The 21,592-nt window shown below is 39.2% G+C and overlaps 1 pseudogene; it reads right to left on the bottom strand.

The window, feature by feature from the left end:
• Window positions 1-8,468: 8,468 nt before the first annotated feature.
• Window positions 8,469-9,518, bottom strand: LOC126950228 (heterogeneous nuclear ribonucleoproteins C1/C2-like; annotated as a pseudogene).
• Window positions 9,519-21,592: the final 12,074 nt, after the last annotated feature.

The following is a 21,592-nucleotide window of genomic DNA, read 5'->3' as shown; positions in this document are numbered from 1 at the left end:
ATCTGCCCGCCTTGGCCTCCCAAAGTGCTGGGATTACAGGCATGAGCCACCGTGCCCAGCCCCTTAATAAACTTTTTTTAGAAAAGATTTATGAAGAGAAAAACATAAAAGCTTTTAAAATATATTTATAGCTTGGATATTTATTTTTAATAGTGCTTTTTTGAAAAAATATATTTATAGCTTGGATATTTATTTTTAATAGTGCTTTTTTTTTTTTTTTTTTTTTTTTTTTTTTTGAGACCAAGTCTTGCTCTTGTCTCCCAGGCTGAAGTGCAATGGCGTGATCTTGGCTCACTGCAACCTCTGCCTCCCAGGGTCAAGCGATTCTCCTGCCTCAGCCTCCCGAGTAGCTGGGATTACAGGTGCCTGCCACCATGCCTGGCTAATTTTTGTATTTTTAGCAGAGACAGGGTTTCACTATGTTGGTCAGGCTGGTCTCGAACTCCTGACCTCGTGATCCGCCCTTCTCAGCCTCCCAAAGTGCTGGGTTTACAGGCGTGAGCCACCGCGCCTGTCTGCTTTAGTGTTTTTTGACAAGACTAGACTTAAGTACCTTACTGAAGTTTGAGCTGAGCTTTAGATTTGGATATTTAGTATTTTTTACCTGCTAGAAAATTAAAAAGAACCTTAGTGCCTTTTTGAAAGACCCCCTCAGTTGGGGCACAGAGGAGAGTGTTGTTTACAAACTGCAAAGTTTTAAATTGAGGTTGAGCAAAATTAGATTTTTGGAAACTGTCTGTTTTTGCAATTTGTTTTTGTTTTTGTTTTTAATATTAGGAACTGCCTGAATAATAAACCTATTTTTTATTGAGTTGGGATATAGTAGGTGTTTTTACGAAAGCTTTTTTTAGGCTGTTTAAAAAAGGCGGTGGTGGGGGAACATTATTTGGTATTTGATTTAGCAAGGACAGTTTGGAGTTACTAAGAGGTTTGGTTTTGGTTTTTTGCAAGCTTTTTAAAATGCACATTAGAAAGTGTTTTTTTTTAAATTACTTATTGATGGGATTCCCAAGACTTTAATTAGGGTTTTTAAGGGGCATTGTTTTATTTTAATTGGGAATGGGGATCTTATTATTGTGAGTCATAATTACCACATTGGGTTTACTGGAAAGCAGTTATCTTCTTAGTGTAAATAAAAAACAGGCTTTCCTTAAGTCTAAGCATACAGATCTTTTAAGATTGCCACTGTGTTTAGATATGAATAAAATTCATAGGTTTGTAGTAACAGACATTTTAATTAGTCTTCTAATAGAAGTGAAAAATCAATAAAAATAAGTTGTTAAATGAGTTTAAAAGAAACTTCATGTGTTTCTTAAACGTTTAAAACTATGTTGTAAGTGACTGATTAGTAATTCCAGTCTGTTTCATTTTTAGTCACGTAGCGAGTATACAGGAAATTATTAGCTCTCATTTTTTATTCTGTTAGATCATGGTTAATATTAAGCCTGAAAACAAGCTAGCCACATCAGTAGTTTGTAACCCATGTTAATTCTAATCAGTCAGTCTGGGGCTATAAGAGTAGTTAAATGTTTTTAATACTATTCTTGGCAGATTCATATACAGCATAAATATAAATATTATGGAAACATTTCTTACTGAGTATTGCTCTTTAGGACTCCAGTAAATTTAAATGTAGTTTAAAAATATATATTCATGCTTGAACCCAGGAGGCGGAGGTTGCAGTGAGCTGAGATTGCACCACTGCACTCCAGCCTCGGCAACAGAGCGAGACTCTGTCTCAAAAAAAAGTATGTGCATGTATATATGTGTGTGTGTGTATATATATTCAAATAACTTGTTTCTCTAACAAGTGAAGGAAATCATTTACTTAGACATTTAGAGAGAATTTTACTCAAAACAGTTGCTTTATAGCCTTTTAAAGTATTTTATTATTTTGGACATTAAAAATCAAGAAAATTTATTCTTGAGTGTTGGGTTCATACTGTTCATAACATTAAAAGTTTACTAACCCATATCACTAAATGAGCGAGCCATTTGAAATTTTATATATATATATAAAATTTATATTATATATATATATTTCCTGGAATTTTAAGATGAAAAAACACTTTTTTCTCTGGCCCAAATTCTTAGTTTATTTCTCTTTTTTCTAAGAAAAGTATTAATAGTATTTTTAAATGGCAAATCAGAGTTGTATACATTTATGGGGTACAATGTGATGTTTTAATATACGCATATAATATGGATGGCTCACGCCTGTAAATCCCAGCTATTCAGGAGGCTGAGGCAGGAGAACCACTTGAACCTGGGAGACAGAGGTTGTGGTGAGCCGAGATCGTGCCATTGCACGCCAGCCTGGGTGACAAGAGCGAAACTCCATCTCAGAAAAAACAAAAAAAGGAATAAGTTGAATTGAATAACATATCTATCACCTCGCTTACCTATCCTTTGTGGTGAGACATTTGAAATGTACTCCTAGTTCTTTTGAAATACACAATATATTGTTGTTTACTATAGTCACTCTCCTGTGCAATAGATCTCAAAACCTATTTACCCTATTTGAAACTTTGTACCCTTTGATGAACAACTCTCTGTTTCCTTCCAACCACCCCCAGGCTCTGGTAACCATTACTCCACTTTCTACTTTTTTGAGTAAAACTTTATTAAATTCTACATATAAACGAGATTATGCAGTATTTCTCTTTCTGTGTCTGGCTTATTTCATCTATCATAGTGTCTTCTAAATTATCTTGTTTCAAATAATGGGATTTACCCTTAATGCTGAATAGTATTTCATTGTTTATACCACATTTTTAAAATAATTAATATAAATATATATTTGTCTATTGGTTGAAAAAGTCATGTCTTATGGAAAAATATTTCTGTGTTAAAGCATGTATTAATGTAATTCAGCATATATTATTAAAGTTATCTAATTTCTACTGAGTACTGACCATAACAGTATATATGTGTTAATAAGTTTAATTCTCACAGTAACTTAATAACATAGATATCATTATTTACCCTCATTTTACCAGAGGAAGAAACAGAGCCACTGAGAGAAATGACTTGCTCACAATAGCAGAGCCAATATTAAACCACAGGCAACTTTGTCTACAGAGATAACACTCTTGAGTACAACAATAAAAAACTTCAAACAGAAAGTAACTATTTTAAACACTCATTTTAAATACAAAATTTTTAGAAATTGAATAATTGGATACATTTTCATTGTTATATCTGTGCATGAATGTATAAAATAGTACATTAAAAAGAAATAATTTAAGCCAGAAAAAAAATTAGTTAATATTTGTCGTGAATAAAATTGGAAAGTAATTATTGTTTGCAGGTATTATCTGTGTTTACTTAGATAACAAAAGAAACTGAAAGACTAGGTCGGGTGCGGTGGCTCACACCTGTAATCCTAGCACTTTGGGAGGCCGAGGTGGGTGGATCATGAGGTCAGGAGATCAAAACCATCCGGGCTAACATGGTGAAAGCCCGTCTCTACTAAAAATACGAAAAATTAGCCAGGTGTGGTGGTGGGCGCCTGTAGTCCCAGCTACTTGGGAGGCTGAGGCAGGAGAATGGCGTGAACCCAGGAGGCGGAGCTTGCAGTGAGCCGAGATCGCGCCGTGCCACTGCACTCCAGCCTGGGCCACAGAGCGACACTCTGTCTCAAAAAAAAAAAAAAAAAAACTAAAAGACTACTTTAAAAGTCTATTCAGGTGGATGGGCAAAATTCTAAGATGATCCTCAAGATTCCCAGTCTGTTTCACACCTGCCGTGTAATCCTTTCCTCTTGAGTATAAAACTGTCACTGTGGTGTGAAATTACTCATAAAATTAGGTCACTAATGTGTTGCCTTTGTGGCCATCAAAAGGGAGATTATCATGATTGGGCTAAACTGAATCAGAGATGCTTTTAAGAGAAAGGGATACATAATAGAAAAACACTTCAGCTGGCCTGGAAGTAAGTGATTTCTAGCTGGGCCATGCTGTAAGCTGCTTATGGTAGCCATAGGGCAGGAAATATATTTGTATATTGGTATCATTCCTGCCTCCCACATGGTGCTTCCAGTAGGGAGGACAGGAGGATCTCATGGCAGAGGGGGAAAAAAAGGAGTCTAATTTATGCAAAAAAAAAAAAAAAAAAAAAAATTCCCCTCTCATCTGAGATAACCTAAGATAAACAGAGAAGACAACACATGATTACATCAATGGGAGGAAGAAACAACCTGGATGAAAGAGCTCACTGGCACTATGGAATGACATTTAGTAAGCCGTAGTGAATGATCAGCCTCTGGAACATCAACAGTCTACCAACAAGGGATCTCATTCTTACTATAATTAAATCAGCATGTCTGCACCATTCTGGTAGCCCAGTTTTACACTACTCATTACAAGCATACCATGGAGACTAGTGTGTAACCTCCTAGAATTGAACTTATTATGAAAAAGCATACCTAATTATTTGTACAATTGAAATACCTTGAAGACATAATAAATTTATTAATAATTGATATCTAATTACAGAGGATTTTACTATACTGTAATATAATATTGTACTTTAAACACAATATGATTATGTCTAGAATGCATGGAGTTACGTATATAGTTTTTCTTAGTTTAACATGATAAAAGTAACAATTGGATGAAACATTTGAAGTAGAATAAAATTCATCAAAACCACATTTTTTCAATGGGTTGGCATAATTGCTATGCTTTTTTTTTTTTTTTTTTTTTTTTTTTTTGAGACGGAGTCTCGCGCTGTTGCCCAGGCTGGAGTGCAGTGGCGCGATCTCGGCTCACTGCAAGCTCCGCCTCCTGGGTTCACGCCATTCTCCTGCCTCAGCCTCCTGAGTAGCTAGGACTACAGGCGCCCGCCACCGCGCCCGGCTAATTTTTTGTATTTTTAGTAGAGACGGGGTTTCACTGTGGTCTCGATCTCCTGACCTTGTGATCCGCCCGCCTCGGCCTCCCAAAGTGCTGGGATTACAGGCTTGAGCCACCGCGCCCGGCATTGCTATGCTTTTTGAAATGGCCTGATTACTAACACGGAGCAAAGACATGATTTTCGCTTTACTCCATCATTATGTTTTTGACCTTTTAAAATCTAAAATTCTGGCTAAAGGATTCAAAGGGAGTGTAATTTAGATGGCTCCCTCGGGTTTCCAAGGCAATACAAGAATTTTGATGGGCAGAAAAATGCATGCTACATAACACATTGCTCTTCTCTGATTTACCTTAACACTGAAAGATTGAAGATTGCAAATCTAGTCTCTCAATTTAGAGTAAACTGACAAAAAATTTATTTTCCAGCCAGACAAATAATTATATAAAACTAATGGGTAAAAGATGCCATTAGCTGCCAAAAAATTGTATGACTAGATTCAGGAAGCATCTGGACATGCAAATAACAGCCCATTAAATTAAGACCCTAATAGGTGCATGTGAAAAGCATTTATGTGCAATGTGGTGCACGTCCTTTTGGCACCTTTTTCTGTGTCTTTGCAGAGATACCAATTTTTTCTGAGTGACTCAGGGTGAATACTGGGCACTGAGAGTGCTGTATTCAGAGTGATTACTGTGTACATGGTTAACACATTTCTTCCATATTACAAAAAAAGTATGAATCTTTGCCTCAAAGGCTTTTAGTAAAAGATTGTTTTTAGTACTCAATTTGGATTCATGGGAAATTTTCACATTCCAGATAAATCAGAAACAGTTAAACATAAACCAAATTCCATAAAACATATGAATGAGATAAAATCTTCTTAGCTAAAAAATTGTATATTATCAATAAATTTAGGGGAAAATAGAAAACCAGTACTTTAAGCCAAATAACAGTGTTTGGCACTTGAATACCACCCAAACAAGTGCTCTTCATCGTCATCGTTAAAACAGCGATAGCAGCATGTTCTTTCCTGACACCAGCTGGCCTGTTTTCTACTGATATAAACGGAAGAAGACATTGAAATAGTGAAAGAGGGTTATATAAATGAAATACTTATATAAAATACAACTTTTAATAAAAAGTAGCATTTGATGTTGCACAACTATAGATGAGACTATTAGTATGAGGTCATAATAGTATTGACAGAATAACTTCACAACATTCTTATTTAAAATAATATTTTTCTGCTGTATATTTGCTATCTTTTGGTCAAATATTACCCGAGCTCAATAGAGATCAACGAAAGTAATATTTTACCACAAGCACTTTATTATTGAGGCATATACTTATTTTGTTTAAAATATGTTAGCTTTTTAAAGAAGATTTATGATTTTTTTAGTGTGTTTTTATTGCTAGGAAGTGGCTGTCCTGCCAGGATACTGCTATTCTCAGCTCTACCCATATTGACTAGTAATGAGTGGAAGTGATGTGTGGATAAGAAGCAAATGTGTCTTCTCTGACACATTGTTTTCATCCATTGGCTAAAGAAAAAGGAAGATGCAGATAGAAAATGAAAGAAGATACAATCCTTGAAAGATTAAGGCTTCTTAAGCAGACAAAAAACTCACAGATGGCCAGGTGTGGTGGCTCACCCCTGTAATCCCAGCACTTTGTGAGGCAAGGTGGGAGGATCGCCTGAGGTTAGGAGTTTGAGACCAGCCTGACCAACATGGTGAAACCCCATCTCTACTAAAAATACAAAAATTAGCTGGGTGTGGTAGCACGCGCCTGTAATCCCAGCTACTTAGGTGGTTGAGGCAGGAGAATCGCTTGAACCCCGGGAAGCAGAGGTTACAGTGAGCCAAGATCGTGCCATTACACTCCAACCTGGGCGACAAGTGAAACTCCTTCTCAAAAAAAAAACAAAACAAAACAAAAAAAAACTTCCAGTTGATTTCTCAGGTATTGGCAGAATCTGTTTTCTCCGTAGCATAAGAATTCTTGATATACCACCTTTAGAGGTACTGAACAAAACTGTATGTATGTGCTGAAGTCTGGATTGATTTATAAGCTCATTAGAGACTAAATCATGGCAACACATTATAGTTCATTATTTTTGTGTAAATTCTTGTTGAGCCGCATCCGTCTGTATATGTAATACTGAGTTGCTAACAGCTTCTTTATACTAAGCCACAACTCATTTTACCTGGTGGTTTCATTTGAAATGTATGAGCTGTATTATATAACATTCAAAGAAGTAATAATTTAATTCAAAGACTATGGAAAGAAGAGTCATACAGGCACACTGATAGTCATACAGGCACACCGAGAGTGAATTGGAATCTGGCACCTGACACTGATAAACAGGTTGAGCAGATTCAACTAGATCTAGTGCCACTGCACTCCAGTCTGGGCAACAAAGCGAGACTCCATCTCAAAAGAAAAAAAAAAAGGCTCACAGACGATGGTGATGTGAGCAAAAAATATATTATTCTAAGCATCTGAAATTTTAGTGTACAACCTGCATTGCCTTAACAGATACATTATTCGGTTTTGATTCTTCAGGATATGATTCAATCCCCTGGTGAATCAAAACTGAGAGGAGAATAACTTATTTGTTAAGGTAGGAAATGTAGGGAAAACATTGCTTTTTTTCCTCCAAATTTCTGGTTTAGTAAGAACTTGTTTATTTTGAGAAAAACAGGTCTCAAACATCAGGCTACTCACAAAAATAACCCACAGTATCAACCTTAAAAAGCAAATCTTAAGACTATAACACTATTTTTCTAGAGGATGCATTTAACATGCCAACTCATTCACAAAAACACATTGTTATATTTGTGTTGAACTGCCCCACAAATCACACTTATGTGGGGGTGTAGCGCACATACTTCTAACTCAAAGCTGCTTTTAGGAGCTACGCAACTAAATGAGATTGCTTTTGCAGTTAGGGAAGCAACTACTGAAATTATGTATGAATGAAAAAAACTTTCTGCATAACAAGATAATTTTGGAGACAGTTGATAAAAACCATGCATCCGGCCGGGCACAGTGGCTCATGCCTGTAGTCCAAGCGCTTTGGGAGGCTGAGGCAGGTGGATCACGAGGTCAGGAGTTCAAGACCAGCCTGGCCAACATGTTGAAACGCCGTCTCTACTAAAATTACAAAATAAAATTAGCCAGGCGTGGTGATGCGTGCCTGCAATCCTAGCTACTCCGGAGGCTGAGGCAGGAGAATTGCTTAACCTGGGAGGTAGAAGTTGCAGTGAGGCGAGATTGCACCACTGCACTCCAGCCTGGGCAACACAGCAAGACTCCATCTCAGGAAAAAAAAAAAAACAAAAAAACCCACATCCTTTTTATTGTTAAGTCATAAAGAGGTTTCAAAATTAAAAGCAAAAATTATGGGGTAAGACTTAACAAAACTACTAGGAGTGTCAAAGGAGGTGAAAATGGGACTTAGGTGCAGGGCAATATGAATTAACATGGGAAGGACAAGGACAGTGAGCATGTGCTGAAGATACTAGAGGAGATCTGGTAAAAAATTTGATCTTAGAGAAGCACGTAGGTAAACAAATATTGGGATAAGATTTCTAACCCCCACTATGTGCTTAAGAGTCATTTTTGCCATTGGCACTGACTGTCATCCTCCACTTCCTCAGCCTCTTTTTAATCATCCTTGGTCAACCCCAGTTGGCCATTCCCCATCTTCATTATCATCATCCAGTAGATCCCCCTCCTCAGCAGAGTCATCTGCGCCCCCCTCAGACTTCACATTAATCTCATTTTTCTTCACTGAGCTCCTGCTCTGTTCCTCTTCTCACTTATCATTCTTCATCTCTACTGCTTGTCTGCTCTTTTTCATTTTTCCAGGTTTTCCAGGAGTGAATCCACTTTTTATCTGGGTCAGTTCCTTCTTAATGGCCTAAAGGTCATCTCCTTACAACTTTCCAGACTTGGAAGATCCCTGCTGTCCACTCTTAGAATTGAAGCCACTTTTGCCCCTTCGTGAGGTGTTTTCTGATACACGCTGATGTTTCGAGGGCACTACAGGCTGAGCAATAGGAGGAGAAGGAGGAAAATGTGCTGGGTAATTGTACATCCTTTCAAAATAATCCGACTGAAAGTCACAGTCCAAGTCAAAAGGAGCTGAATATAGGCGATGGAGAAGGGTGTTCTGTTACTGACCCATACATCTTCGCTGCAGATAATTTCACACCTGCTTTTCCTCTGTTCACTTTTGGCTCTGCAGCCAGGTTAATATGTAAAACCTGGCCAGCAATTATTATGCCCTTCTCTCTTCTATAGCAGCCGGGGCATTTCTCTCATTTACCTATTGAACGAAGGCAAAGCCCTTATGAACAGAGCAACCCACAATTTTGCTGTTCGTCGAAAAGACTGCCTCCACATCAGACATCTTGACCACAAAAGTGTTGAGATTTCCAATGAACACATGGGAGTTCATGGAGCGAGGATCTGTTCTGTTGGTAACATTGCTGGCCATTGTGTTTGATAAGGTTTCCACAAAGCCAAAAACAGGAGGAAGGAAGGAGAAGACATTCAATTCTGAGTCTCCTACTCCCAGGTTCTACGAGGAGAAGCCGACTGCTGCTTGAGGTCGGCAATGTAGCCACAACCGCTCAGTCTTTGTCTCTTCACAAAATCAGACCCATTTTTTCTGACCAACATCTCCTCCACTCCCAGCCCCAGGCAATCATCATTCTACTCTATGCTTCTATGAGTTTAAACCTTTTTACACTCTATAGAGAAATTATATTATGAAAGTTTTTTTCTGTGTCGTCTTATTTAGCATCATGTTCTCCAGGTTCATCAATGTTGCAAATAACAAGAGTTCCTTTTTTTTTCCCCCACAGGGCTGAGTAGCATTCCATTGTGTAAATATACCACATTTTCTTTTTTCATTCACCTGTTGATGGACACTTAGGTTGATTCCATACCTTAGATATTGTGAGTAATCCATTTCCTTCCTTTTCTCTCATTTGTTTTTATATCTTTTTTCCTTTTTTTTTTTTTTTTACATTCAGGAGTATTTTATTTTTAAGATATAAGTTATGAATGTTAAATGCCTTCATTTGAGCTTCATTTGGGTCATTAGCTGTGTTCCCAGGGGAAACTATTTTACATCCTTGGTGTAAGAATTACAGAAAGAGGAGAGAAACACGAAAGGTGGCTGGACAGTCAACAGGGACAGGTTTATTTTGAATAAACCTAGAGGGGCAGCTGGCTGAGTTAGGTCAGAGCCACATTCTTTTACAGACTAAAAGTTTTTAAGGATTCAGGGTGGGAGAGTTAATTGGAGGCTTGGACAGCTTCTGTGTCTCTTTGTTGTGCTTATGTGGGAGGGAGAGTTGTGTGTCTGTTCCCATACATCTTTCTGCAGCTGCAGGCATATCCCCCCAGTCTGCTTTTAGCTTCCCTATCTTAGTGCACCCGAAGGGGAAAGAATGTGCTTATTAAGGCCCCCTGTGTTACTGGGGCCCATTGTATGAAGGTGAAGTTTGGCAGTTACTCAAGAGACTTTCCCCCCACCTCCCTCTGTGCCCAAGCTGGCTGTTTTTGTTTTTGTTTTCTTTGAGAGGGAGTCTTGCTGTGTCACCCAGGCTGGAGTTCAATGGCGTGGTCTCTGCTCACTGCAACCTCCACCTCCTGGGTTCAAGTGATTCTCCTGCCTCAGCCTCCCGAGCAGGCGCGTGCACCACACCCAGCTAATTTTTTTGTGTTTTTGGTAGAGATGGGGTTTTGCTATGATGGCCAGGCTGGTCTTGAACTCCTGACCTCGTGATCCGCCCGCCTTGGCCTCCCAAAGTGTTGGGATTACAGGCGTGAGCCACTGTGCCCTCCCTGAGCTGTCTTACCTGTATTTTACCGTCTGCTCTTTCTGGCTGCTTGTAGTTAGAAGAGAAGTGATTTCTTTGAAATGCATGAGGCTAGAAAGGGAGCTAGAACTTAAAGTGGCGGTGTTTGAGTTGACGGTGCTCCTGCTGTATCACTTGGAGCTTCAATCTTCATTATTAATAAAAAGTACCATTCCCCCAGGACTGTTTTAATTCATACATGGTAGCTATAAGTATTTTTCACTGAAAGCCTTGTCTGAAAATATTACAGTAAATGTTTAAAAATAAGAACAAAATCATTTATATTTCAAAGTTCCTATATTATAGTTTAGTGGGTATATTTTGTCATAGTTAATGTATTTATTTTTTCCAAAAAATGCCAAAATAAAAATGTTATTATTTTTTCTGGAATAACAGACTAAGAGTTTCTACATTGTGACTTTGCTAATTTTTGCATATGGTGTTAACTGCTACCTTTGAATTTAGGTTGAATTTTAAACCCACTGTTGTTTTGTGTAATATTTGGTTCTTTTGGGGAATCACATACATTAAATATGGACTGTTTGGGGTAACTTAATTTCTCCTTTCTTTCTGTTATTAAATCTGGAACTTTAGAAATGACTAGGATTCAAATAAAGTTGATTTGATTTGGAATCCAGCAACAGAAAATCCCAGAAAAAACTGAAGGACACAGCTACTAGATAGTGCCTTTCAGTGAGATATATACATGAAACAGAGTTCAGTGAAATTTATAAAATTATTGCAAGTTTGTCGAATTTAGAAACTAATTGCCTACAATATATTAGGCACTTGTCTTAGTTTGTCTATGGCATCCTTAGCTTGAGAAAGCTGACATTACTGAAAATATTGCTACTGTAATAAACTTTGGAACAAATATTTATGTGCTAGTAAACATTTGCCTTACTTCTTAAATACCTGTCATCCTGGCTCAGTCCTTTTGGCACAACTCTTTATAATTCCAGAGACTTTCACCAATGTTCATTTTATGTTTATTTTTACATAGTAAGCTTCACAGTTGACCATCATTATATTGGGATGCTCCAGGCAATTCCTGAGCCTCAGAGCTGAACATTCTACCCCAGCCGTCTTATTTCACATGCTCTGTTGTGTTTCTCTCACTCCATATTTGAGCCTTAATGAGGCCTCAGTTGGGACGAACCAGAGGAATGGGTTGCCATATATGTTGGGTTGAGAATCAGGATCCTTTTGAGAATAAAGACTTTACATTTATTATTCATAGTACAAAGTAGTATTTTTAAGATACAGACTTTTTTTTTTTGAGGCAGAGTCTTGCTCTGTTGCCCAGGCTGGAGTCCATTGGCATGATCTCGGTTCACTGCAGCCTCTGCTTCCTGGGTTCCAGCGATTCTCCTGCCTCAGTCTCCTGAGTAGACTAGCTGAGATTACAGGCATGCGCCACCACGCCCGGCTAATTTTTGTTTTTTTTTTTTTTTTTTTTAGTAGAGACGGGTTTTCACCATGTTAGCCAGGCTGTTCTCGAACTCCTGACCTCAGGTGATCCCCCCACCTCGGCCTCCCAAAGTGCTGGGATTACAGGTGTGAGCCACTGCGCCCAGCCAACATGTTTTAGTCTAATTAAATATAGATGATTTTATCAGTATGCCCATATGGTAAAAATAACTGTATCAAGTCCATCAAATGTTCTGCTTTAGACTCTCCCAACACAAAGATCAATATATATGAATTGGATGCTAGTTTTGTTTTGTTTTTTAGTGTAGGTTATTGTTTTTATTTTTAAGATTTGTTTTCTATTTTATGCTGATGTTAAGCTACACAAAACTTACCAAAAGGTTTATTTTATCATATTTAATTTTTTACGAAAAGTTCCAACACTTAAATATTGAAAGTGATATTCTGGATTCCCATTTTCCAGGTGATGTAGTTTGCATTTATTAGTACTACCTTTCAGTTTTTCCTTATGTGGTGCAAGATTGTAAAAATGCCTTCCAGCTGACTTCTTAGGTAACAGTAGAATCTGTTTTCTCAGACAGCGTAAGAATTCTTGATACACCAACTTTAGAGGTATTGAACACAACTGGATAAATATGATGATATCTGGATTTATCTATAAACTCATTAGAGGCTGACTCATGGCAACACATGTTATAGTTCAATATTTTTGTTTAAATTGTTGAGCCACATCCATCTATATATGTAACACTAAGATTGTAACAGCTTCTTTATACTAAGCCAGAATTCATTTTACATGGTGATTTTATTTGAAATGTATGAGCTGTATTATATAACTTTCAAATGAGTAATACAAATTTAATTCAAAGAATATGGAAAGAAGAGTCATACAGGCACACTGACAGTGAATTGGAATCTGGCAGGTGACAATGATTAACAGGTTGTGTGGATTCAACTAGACCTAAATCCCTGAAACAATATTAAAAGACAGAATTTTAAAATTAAAAACATTGACAATTTAACAGGCCTATAATATTTTTAAAAATGTTTACCCATCATCAATCAATATTAAGTTAAACTAGAAAATTTGGAACATACTATACAAAAAAGTGAAATAAGTCAGCTATCCCCAGGCTTACTCTGATCAAAATAAGACTTTAGCATATTTGAAAACACCAAATTATTTTGAAAAATATTCATTTTGAACAGATCTTTTATACATATTACTTCTAAATAAAACCTAATACTAATAGGTTTGATTTATGAAATATTTATGTCTATCACTGTAGTTAAAAATTGAGATATAAACATACTGTTTAAATAATTTTGATTACAATATTTGGTGTTTTAATTGAGTACCAGTATTCATACAGTATGGCAAATTCAGGCTTATTGTATAAAATGGCAAAATAGTATTTTACTTTTTGTAAAATGCAAAATGGTATTTTACATTTTTTGACTATTTTGGCATTTTATAAAATAAGCCAACATTTTTGGAGACATTTTTAAAGAAGCCAATCTTTTCTAAAATAAAATTAATACATCAAAAACTAGACATAAATGTCATACATCGTTTGCTGAATCCTACAGTAATCTGTAAAGTTTGTATACATCAATGTTAGATTACCTAAAACATAATAAAGTTTGTATTTTACATCATATTTAATATACAAAAGTCCAAAATATATCCAGACAGACAAAAATTGTGGCTGCCACTTTAAAAAACGAATGTTCTTCCGAGCATGGTGGCTCATCCCTGTAAGCCCAGCACTTTGGAAGGCCAAGGCAGGCGGATCACTTGAGGTCAGTAGTTTGAGACCAGCCCAGCCAACATGATGAAACCCTGTGTCTACTAAAAATACAAAAATTAGCTGGGAGTGGCGGCAGGCACCAATAATCCCAGTTACCCGGAAGGCTGAGGCAGGAGAATTGCTTGAACCCCAGAGGCGGAGGTTCCCGTGAGCGGAGATCGCGTCACTGCAGTCCAGCCAGGGCAATAGGGCAACAACTCCATCCCAAAATAAATTAAATTTAAAAACCAAAGGTTTTAGCACAATACAGAACGTTAAAATGTAAACTATGACAGTTTGGATTAAAAATATGATAAATGACTTTATTTGCACTTGTGTTAAGAATCACCTTTTTTTTTTTTTGGAACACACTGGAAATGCTGCGGTGGTAACTTGCTGGGTGATGACTGGGATGGTATTTACTATCCTAGGGATGGTGGGGGTCCAGTGGACTAGAATTGTTAGCACCTGACCATGTTCACTGCTGTCCTTTCTCTCCCTAAGTTCGTTTCTCAGACTGCATCATCAACTCCGTTTCTATCATGGCGTGAACGGTTTTTCCCTGCTTTAGCATCTAACTTTGATTTCTGCTAATTTTCGTTGATAGTTTGTTTTTCTTGTCCATCTCTGGTGCTGGCTTTGCTGTTCCACTTTGAGGAGTTCCGGCAGCTTCACCCTCAGCTACTCCAACAGTCCGTCCGTTTGGCTCAAACTCTTGCAGTTCTCTCGGTTCTTCTGTTCCTGGCGTCTGAGATTTGTCAGCACAGTCCGTCCGTTTGGCTCAAACTCTTGCAGCTCTCTCGGTTCTTCTGTTCCTGGCGTCTGAGATTTGTCAGCAGAGCCTGGTTTTCAGGGACCATGGCTACCACCTCCTCCCGCCTGCGGGGCGGCTCCTGCACTTCTGGTGGGCGCTGGTCCCAGCCGCGGCCCAGCCAAGCACAGCAGGAACCGCAGCAGCAGCCGGAGCGCCCGACCCCGGGGTCGCCCAGGCGAGGGACGCCTCGTCTGTAACCCTGGGTCGAGGCCCAGATCGGTGCACAGAAAGCCGATGTCAACTAGAGTATTTCCCACAGCTGGGCGAACCCTCATCAACCTGCGGAGCCAGTTCCTGCTACCAGCTTCATGCTGCCACCGCCCCTTTCATTAGAGGGACGCACAGGAAGACACAAGGCCACAGACACACCGTGGAAGAGTCCAGGGGAAGAAGGAGGGGCGGGGCCCGGCAGCTTCAGGCCCAGGGCATTGCGGCGCGCCTCATGCCTAAGCAAACAGCCACTGCCACCGCGAGGAGAACAGAGGGGCCCAGGCTCCCCCAGGCAGCCTCCCTCTGCGCCAGGAGAGGAGAAAACTGTTTCCTAAAAAGAAGCGCAGGGTAGAACTTGCAGATTTGACCCAATTAAGTTTTCATCCTTTTTATCTCTTTTCTCTTTGCCTTTTCCTTTCAAATTATGCTCACCTGAAGTCAGATTTCATGTTCCATCTTCATGTGGCAATTTACATGTAATTGTAATGGTCACAACTTAAAAATTTTTTTTTTTTTTTAAATTTGGAGACGGAGTCTCACACTGTCGCCCAGCCTGGTGTACAGTGTCGCGATCTCAGCTCACTGCAACCTCCGGCTCCCGAGTTCAAGCAATTCTCAGGCCTCAGCCTCCTGAGTAGCTGGGATTACAGGCATGCGCCACCACGCCCGGCTAATTTTTGTATTTTTAGTAGAGATGGGGTTTTGCCATGTTGTTCAGGCTGGTCTCAGATTCCTGGCCTCATGTGATCCGCCCACCTTGGCCTCCCAAAGTGCTAGGATTACAGAAAAATTTCAATTTATTTTACCCAAGAGTGCTGGGTTAACATTAAACTTTTAATAGTGCTGACTGCTACGGTTTATTCCCCTTTGATTCTATTAACTAAGCTATGGTAACTAATAATAATGTCTTAATTTGCATAGCTTGACAGTTTACAAAGGGCATGTAATTATTCATTTAACCAATAAATGTGTGTTGAGCACACACAATGTGTCATCCTTTTTGCTAGGCTTAGGAAATAAAATGAAGAAAGTATTGCTCTCTACTCTCATAAAACTTTGAGTCTGGCTTCATAAAACCCTCACACACTCCTGAGAAGTGAATACCTCTGAAGTCTCCTATTAACCTCCTATTCCAATGTAACCACCATCTGAATTTTGTGTTATTAATTTTTGCAATTTTATCTATAAACCATATACATTTTAGTGTTGCCTGTTTTTTGCGTTTATATAAATTTTACCATTTTGTATCTGTGACTTCCTTTATAATTTTTTATTATTTCATGTTGCTTAGCATAGCTGTAGTTGTCCATTTTCACAGCTGCATAGTATAAATATACATCAATTTATAAATCAGTCTTATTGCCAGTGGATATTTGTGAATTCCAATTACTCCATATTTTTACCAACTCTTTGCATTACTAGACATAATTTTTTGACAAAATGGTGAATTAGAAAGGTGTATCATTTATAGTTTTAATTAGCATTTCATAGTTACCAATGAAGTTGGAATTTTTCGTAAGTTTATTGATCATTTGTATTCCAAGACTTGCCATCTCTCCTATATTTAATGTCTTTTTCTTATTTAATTCATACATAGTCTGTTTATATATATATATATAAAAAATAATTATTATTATTTTTGAGACGAAGTTTCTCTCCTGTTGCCCAGGCTGGAGTGCAATGGTGCGATCTTGGCTCACTGCAGCGTCTGCCTCCTGGGTTCAAGTGATTCTCCTGCCTCAGCCTCCCAAGTAGCTGGGATTACAGGAGCACACCACCACACCTGGCTAATTTTTTTGTATTTTTAATAGAGATGGGGTTTCACCACGTTGGTCAGGCTGGTCTTGAACTCCTTACCTCAGGTGATCCACTCGTGTTGGCCTCCCAAAGTGCTGGGATTACAGGTGTGAGCCACCATGCCCAGTCTGTAATATATATTTTTAAAATACCAATCTTTTATGTCTTTTAAAAATATTTTCTCCCAATTATGCTTTGCCTTTGCATCATCTGTAGTAAAACATTTATGTTATTAATAATCAAAAGTTTAAAATTGATATAGTCTAACATATTTTATGCATTATTTTTATCTTGTGCCATGTTTAGAAAATTTTTACCCCAGTTATAATACAATATTTTCCTGTATTTTCTCCTAAAAGTTTTAATTTCTTAATCTATGTGAACAATTTTTTTGTGTGAGTTGCTCTTCAGGTATCCAATCTACCTAGGTAGAACCAATTGTTTAGGTACTAGTTTATTGACTAATTCTTCTTTGCAAGTATAATTGTATAACTAATTTCTCATTTTAATCTGTTGACTGGGACCACAGATGCAATAGTTAACAAAAATGTTTACAGCAGCATCATTATCATGTTTATGACATTAAAAAACAAGCTTTTAATAGTTTATGTACATTTGCTGTAGTTTATTTTAGATACCCTGTATATTTACAAAATAAAATAACATCTTTTATTTCTAGTCTGCTAGAAGGCTTTTACCGAGCTATTTTCTGTTCCTATTTTATATACACGTATAGATTTTACAGTGTTCAACTTATCCTGTACTCCTGAGATAGTCTTAGTCATGGTTTTACTTATTTTATATATAATGTGAAAGGAAATTAAATTTTGGGACCCCAAACTCATTTAGTTGAAGGGAAAAGTCAAGCTGGGAACTGGGTCTCACAAATCAGTCTCCCCCTTTTGGTTCCTAAATAAGATGGTCACAAGATGAAAAGCTACACACCTCCCCCATATTTTGCACACAAGGAAATTCCTGGTGAGATCTTAAAACTTCACCATGGCAGTGCAACTTGATAACTTATCTTTACAGGTGCAGTCACCCTGGCCCGCCAGACACAAATGTGTATCTGATTTTTTTCCTACCCCATTTTGTCTGTTATGTAAAATGCAGATTCCCCACATTTTTCCTCTGTCCCCTTTTATGTAAAAAACTGTGCTTCTCAATATCCCACCCTTTCCTCTTTAAATTTGGAGCCCTCAAAATCATTTTCAGAAAAAGGCATAGACCTGTCTCCTGGGTGTGTCCTTAACTTTGGCAAATAAATCTCCTAAAATGATTGAGATGTGTCTCGTTGTTTACTTCAACTGACATCTGGCAACCACAGAGGGATCCTGACTGAAAGTGACCTGGCCTGTGGCAGTTCACCTTTCAGTGCTTGGTACCAGCTTGGGCACCTTATACCCCGAACCGACAGGACAATTTGCAGAAGTCTGGGACTTCTTTTCTCCAGGGATCCCTGATTTTCCAATGTTTTTCAGCTGGGAGTCTGAGGTTTATTTGCTGTTAAAAAAACCTTTTTTGGTAGGAGTTTTTCCATCAAGGAAGGTGAGCTCATTTGCTTCTGCATCGGGCAGAGAGTCATCTCCAGCATGGGCCCCATCAATAGGTAAGAAACTGGTTTGGGATTCGGCCTTGCAAATTCCCTTCCCTCCCCTCCCCTCCCTCCCCTCCCCTTCTGCCTTGCAAATTCCCTTCCCTTCCCTTCTGCCTTGCAAATTCCCTTCCCTTCCCTTCTGCCTTGCAAATTCCCTTCCCTTCCCTTCTGCCTTGCAAATTCCCTCCCCTCCCCTCCCCTTCCCCTCCACTTCCTTCCCCTTCCCCTCCCCTCCCTTCCCCTTCCCCTCTCCTCCCCTCCCTTTTCCTTTCCTTTCGTTCTTTTCTTTCTTCCTCTTCTTTCTGTTTTGTTGTTGAACTTTTTTTTTTTTTGAGATGGTGTCTCACTCTCTTGCCCAGGCTTGAGTGCAGTGGGGCAATCTGGGCTCACTGCAATCTCTGCTTCCCCAGGTTGAAGCGATTCTCTTGCCTCAACCTCCCCAGCAGCTGGAATTACAGGCGCATGCCACCACGCCTGGCTTTTTTTTTTTTTTTTTTTTTTTTTTGAGACAGAGTCTTGCTCTGTTGCCCAGGCTGGAATGCAATGGTGCAATTTCGGCTCACTGCAACCTTCACTTCCTAGGTTCAAGCAATTCTCCTGCTTCAGCCTCTTGAGTAGCTGGGACTACAGGCACACATCACCATGCCCAGGTAATTTTTGTATTTTTATTTTTAGTAGAGACGGGTTTTGCCATGTTGGCCAAACTGGTCTCGAACTCCTGACCCTGTGATCTGCCTGCCTCAGCCTCTCAAAGTACTGGGATTACAGGCGTGAGCCACTGTGCCTGGCTTAATTTTTGTATTTTTAGTAGAGACAGGGTTTCACCATATTGACCAGGATGGTCTCGATCCCTTGACCTCGTGATCTGCCCGCCTCAGCCTCCCAAACTGCTGGGATTACAGGCGTGAGCCACCACACCCAGCTGCAAATTCTTTTAAATGACTAAAATAGCATTAATCACCAGCTGGTGTTAATTTCCTGCCTACACTTAGAGCACTCAGAAACTGTATATTTTGTGTGATCATTGTTAGTTATGCTTAACTTTTTTTTTTTTTTTTTTTTTGGTGTGTGTTGTATATGTGTGTGTTTTGGTCCTTTCTCTTATCAGATCTGACCAACTTTGCACCCTCTAGCTCATGAGTTTGTAATCTTCCACTCTGAAGAAATAGAGCACCTTGCTCCCCTCAGCCTTCTGGGGCATTCTCAGATGACTGGGAATCATGTGAGGGTGTCCAGGAGAGATGCTCCCTAAAACGTGCAGATGTTCTAAATAGGTTTCCCCTTTCAGAAGAACATATTCAGGATCCAACCTCATCTAGCAGGGGCATATAATGAGCCAAACCCTACTGCACCTTGAGCCCCTGACACACTGGTGCCAACTAGCTTCGACACAGGTGGGCTGAACCAGTTCAGAGGGTAACGGCCCTGAAAAGTTAGGTCTGAAAGCAGCACATTTTGGGTTTGACACACGTCTCTACTTGATCAAATCCGAAGAGGAGCTCTAAATTATGGGGAACGAGGCCTCTAAGACCCCGGGTGCTGCAGAAAATAAGGTTCTGCCTTTAGAAACTCTGCTGGGTATATGCAAAATGCTTATGGTAAATCGCATTTAACCAAGTGGACCACTACAAAGCAGATTCTAAATTCCAATGGCCTAAATGGAGATCTTTTGAGATACCTAAATTAGTGTACCTGTGAACCAGGATGAAAAATTCAGGCACAAATCTAAGCGGCCAGAATGGGAGAGTTATTTTTAGTGGTATTTGGAGAGTAGCAAAAGGGGCAGACTGCCTCACCTCCCTACAGGAGGCGAACAAGCAACTTAGAAATACTAATCAAGAACTCTCATCTTATCTCTCTCTTTAAAAAAATACTCAAAATCCCTTACTTCCCCCTTGGCACCACCCCCTCCTCCACCTACAGCCTCACTCTACCCTGTCCTCTCTGAACTTCCCAGACCAGACCTGTCCCTTCTTCTCCTGCATGTTTCACACTTGCTCAACAGAAGGCAATCCGGAATCTGACTTAAAAGGCCTCCCTGAAATCCCCAATGGCAGTGTCTCATCTGGAAGATGTAAAAAAGAAGGACCTTCTCTCGTGATTGCCTCATTTCAGGAACAATCAGTAACAGGTAGGGGAACCCAGGTTATTATTTACTAACCTTGGTCAAAGACTGAATTATGAAGCATAATTTTAAAAATTCCCACCAGGGTGCGGTGGTTCATGTCTGTAATCCCTGCACTTTGGGAGGCTGAGATGGGTGGATCACCTGAGCTCGGGAGTTCGAGACCACCCTGGGCAACATGGTGAAATCTTATCTCTACTAAAATACGAAAAATTAGCTGGGCGTGGTGTCATGTGCCTGTAGTCCCAGCTGCTCAGGAGGCTGAGGCACGAGAATCACTTAAGCCCAGGAGGTGGAGGTGGCAGTGAGCTGAGATTGCTCCACTGCACTCCTGCTTAGGCTACAGAGTGAGACTCCGTGTCAAAAAAAAAAAAAAAAAAAAAAAATTTCCTGACCCCCATAAAAGTTCCAATCAGGCGTGCCCAAGAATTTGAGCCCATTAGCAGAACCTATGACCCAGGTCATTCAGACCTTTATCTGCTAGTTCACATGTTGGTCTCAGAAGCTAAAGGTAAAGAATGGCTGGAAAAAAGCACAATGGTCAGACCCTATAGCTGATTTGGCCCCTGAAGGTCCAACAGAGCCACAGCAACCAGCCCCCAAAATCCAGAAGACAGGCGTAAAGATGCATGGGAATGAGCGACTGCTCTGTTAAATGTTATTCCTTCAGTGTTCCAAAGGGTTGTGGTTTGGAATAAAATCCAACGACGCCACCAGAACCCAAATAAATCAGTTTTAGATTATTTCACACATTTTGATAAAAATTTAAGACAATATTGTGGGATGTGAGCTGATTGCTTTGAAAACAATAAAATGATACATTATTAAATGTAAATTTCTTAAATGGAGTAGGTGATGATTTAACCAGCCTTGTAAAATGCCACATAACAAACTGGGCCACAGTAAGAACTAGTAAACTAGTTAACTTAGCTGACCAATTATCCCACACTAGATAAAAAAAGAAAAACAGAAGAGTGCCCGAGTTATGCACTTACAGCTAAAGCAATTAAGTCCTCAAAGCTGTCAGCCATAGAAAGATTTTAAGCTCCCTTGGTCTGAGAACTCTTTCTGTCCCAGTCTATTACTACTGTAAAG

The sequence above is a fragment of the Macaca thibetana genome, chromosome 3 (assembly GCF_024542745.1).
Source record: "Macaca thibetana thibetana isolate TM-01 chromosome 3, ASM2454274v1, whole genome shotgun sequence".
Taxonomy (NCBI): Eukaryota; Metazoa; Chordata; class Mammalia; order Primates; family Cercopithecidae; genus Macaca; species Macaca thibetana.
The sequence above is the reverse complement of the archived record's forward strand: the minus strand, read 5'-3'. Positions and strand labels throughout refer to the sequence as shown.